This window comes from Bubalus bubalis, chromosome 17, assembly GCF_019923935.1.
Source record: "Bubalus bubalis isolate 160015118507 breed Murrah chromosome 17, NDDB_SH_1, whole genome shotgun sequence".
NCBI lineage: Eukaryota > Metazoa > Chordata > Mammalia > Artiodactyla > Bovidae > Bubalus > Bubalus bubalis.
The window spans coordinates 8,223,217-8,226,816 of NC_059173.1; the positions used below are offsets into that span (position 1 = coordinate 8,223,217).

The 3,600-nt window shown below is 49.6% G+C and overlaps 1 non-coding gene across 1 annotated transcript; it reads right to left on the bottom strand.

The window, feature by feature from the left end:
- Positions 1–1,987: 1,987 nt before the first annotated feature.
- TRNAW-CCA lies at positions 1,988–2,059 on the bottom strand. Its single transcript has one exon. It is a non-coding gene; the product is annotated as a tRNA-Trp (tRNA).
- Between the last annotated feature and the right edge of the window lie 1,541 nt (positions 2,060–3,600).

The window sequence follows — 3,600 nt, forward strand, 5'->3', positions numbered from 1 at the left end:
CGATTTAAAATATCGAACAGAGGCATGAAATAGAGAAAGGCAAACAACCTGCACGTGTGTCGTGTTTTACGATCTGCCAAGCCCTGGGTGGCTGGGGAGAGGGACAGACGATGCCGCCATCTCTCAGATGAGAAGACTGGGGCTCAGGGAGGCTCAGGGACCTGCCCGAGGTCACACAGTGACAAGAGAGCACCAAGTCAGTCTGGGGTTTTTGAGAGCAGCCTTTCCAGTCTGTCCCAGCATCTCCCACCTTCAACCTGTCTGTACCCGAGGAGGTGGGGGCCCTGCGTCCATCCAGTGAGACCCACCAGCCAGCCCCGGGGCCTCTTCTTTGCAGCCCTGCCCTTGGCTGCCGGAGGCTCTCCCTTGGTGCTCGCAGGGGCCAGCACTGCCTGAGCGCTTCTCCCAGGAAGCCCTTAGCTGATGTCAGGGCCATAGTGTGGAAGCCCAGCTCTCTTCCTGGGATGTCACTCACCCGCCCGGGCTCCCCCCCCGGGGCTTTGCTGAGGTTATACCTTGTCTGGTGTCCTTCCTGTCCCCGCCCTGCCTCGCTCACTCCCCTGGAACACACAGATCCTTGTCTCTGGGCCTTCTGGAAAGCCCAGCCCAAGACCAAGTCCCCTTGGCTTGATTGCCACTTGGGTGAAAGACCTCGGCTTTGGCCCCAGTCATTGTTTCGTATATAGATTCATTTGTATTATTTTTTTTTTAGATTCCACACGTAGGTGATATCATAGAGTATTTGTCTCTGTCTGACTTGTTTCACTCAGCCTAATAATAACCTTTAGGTCCATCCATGTTGCTGCAAATGGCAACAGTCTGTTCTTTTTTATGGCTGAGTAATAGTCCATTGAACATACATATGTCACATATTCTTAAGCCAGTCGTCTATTGATGAGCACTTGGGTTGCTTTCATGTATCTTTTCAAATTCGTTTTCATTTTTTTTCTGGATACATATCCAGGAGTGGAATTGCAGGTTCATGTGGTAATTCTGTTTTTAGTTTTTTAAGGAAGCCCCACACTGTTTTCCATGGTGGCTGCACCACTTCACATTCCCAAAGACAATGTACAAGGGTTCCCTTTCCTCCACATCCTCTCCAACATATATTATTTCCTTGGAAAACTATCTGTATAGGTCTGCTCATTTCTTGATTGAGTTGTTTGAGATTTTTGATACTGAAGTGTTTGTATTAATGTATTCTGGAAATTAACACCCTCTCAGTTGTGTTGTTTGTAAATATTTTCTCCCATTCTGTAGGGTTTTTTTTTTCATTTTGTTGATTGTCTCTTCTTTAATATTTATTTATCTGGCTGTGCCAGGTCTTAGTTGTGGCATGCAGGATCTGGTTCCCCAACCAGTCCAATTAGATTGCATTTGTTCGTTTTTGTTTTTATTTCTTTTGCCTTGGGAGGCTGATCTAAGGAAATATTGCTACTATTTACGTCAAAAGAATTCTTGCCTCTGTTCTCTCCTAGTTTTGTGGTGTCGTCCAACACTGAGGTCTTTAAACCATGTTGAGTTTGCTTTTGTGTACAATGCAGGGGAATCTTCACATTTCACTGTGTTCCAGTAGCTTTCCCAGCACCACTTGCTGAAGAGGTTGTCTCTTCTCCATTGCATATTCTTACCGCCTTTGTCAAAGATTAACTGCCCGTGGGTGCATGGATTTATCTCTGGGCACAGTCACACGGAGGATAGCCTGCACTCGATCCCCCAGGAAGGTCTGGGGACACTGGAGCTGCCCCATCTTAGAGCTGACCAGGTCAGAGGCGAGGGAGCTGAAGTATTTACGCTCCACCCCCGACACCACACCTCTGCGTCATTGACTAAGGGCTGCCCAGGGGTTGAAAGTGAAAGTGAAGTCTCTCAGTCGTGTCCGACTCTTTGTGACCCCGTGGACTGTAGCCTACCAGGCTTCTCTGTCCATGGGATTCTCCAGGCAAGAATACTGGAGTGGGTTACCATTTCCTTCTCCTAGGGGATCTTCCCAACCCAGGGATCGAACCCGGGTTTTCTGCATTGGAGGCAGACACTTTAACCTCTGAGCCACCAGGGAAGCCCCAGGGGTTAGGGAAACCTAAATTCCCAGCAGAACGGATTCTGGCCGCATGAGGGTAGTATGCAGGTAAAGAGCACAGGTGCTGGTCGTTGGAGACTTTTGGAAGGCAGTGCGTGTGAAAACAGGAAGGGGGCCCAGGGAGGCGCACAGGCACTGACTGTGATGGCTGCGGAGGCACCAGGACACGTGCACAGGGGTTTGGGGTTGGCAGTGATTGGGGTTGGCAGTGATTGGGGTTGGTCGCGGGGGGGTGGGGGGGCACTGTTGGCCTATGACACCCAAGGACCAAGGATGCTAAACGCTGTACAATATCCATCCTGGTCCCACACAGTGAAATGTCATTTCACTCCAAAGCTCAGCCTCACAGATGAACACATACTTACTTCAAACCCCTCATTTGACAGGTGGAGAAACTGAGGCCCAGAGAGGGACAGTGAGTTGCCCAAGGCCACACAGCCATAAAAGATGCAAAGCTGGGGAACCAGAACTCTGACTCGCTTCCCAGTAGCCCTCGAGTCTTAATTCCTCCTGAAACGTAAAAGAGAACGTTCTAAGCCCCAAGTGCAGAAATCCCTTCTGGAATTCTCGCAGGGGCAGCCAACCCCCTGTCCTGCCTGGGCACAGTGAGGAGAAACGAGACTTGAAGACCTCAGAAGCTAGTGCCCAAAGCAGATGTGCAAACACAGATAAGGGAGACAGAGTTTCCATCAGACAAATTCACACCCTGCTCAGTTTAGACATTAAAATGAACTAACTTAATTTCATGCCATATGCAAATCCTTACCAGCTGTCGGCTCTGTAATCACAGGAGACTTAATGTAATAACTAAACAAGAACAAAAACGCAACGAATGCAGGCTTTGGGCAAGTCCATTGACAGCGGGTTTTATGTTCCTGGAAACCAAGCGAGCACACAGCATTCACGGGGGACAGCTGGAAGCAGCGATGTGCCCGAACTCCTGCCGTCTCTTTCAAAAAAGTGCCTGCAACGATAATAAATAGTGGCCGAGGACTGGTCTGGCCGCTGTGTACCCTGAGCCCTCGTAGACCGTGAACATCTCCATCGAGATGTCACGGCTGCTCTCCCGTTGTCAAGGTTCAGCTCAGTCCAGCCATCCAGACTGAGGACTCAGAGGAAACAAAAGTTGTCTCGAGTTCAGTGGATTTGAGTCCCATCTTCCCCACCTCACCAAAGGGGCAGGAAGATGGCTGCTGGGGGCTGGGGGCAGGGCAGGTGGGCTTCCTGCCCAAGGACCCCGGTTCCTCTGGCTGTCCCAGCTCATAATCATTATAGCCAACATTTATCAAATGCTCACTGCGGGCCAAAAGCCAAGCACACTTCCCATGCATGGTCTCCATGTTCCCCAAAGCATGGAGGATGATTTAAGGTCATTTGTTCATTTATTCATTCAACAAACCTTTGCTAAGCATCTGCAGTGTGCCAGGCACTGGGCTGGAGCTCTGTCAGAAAGCAAAATACACAAAAATTCCTGGCCTTGTTTAAGAAGTTTAATTTCTGGGACAATCACTTTTTAGTAC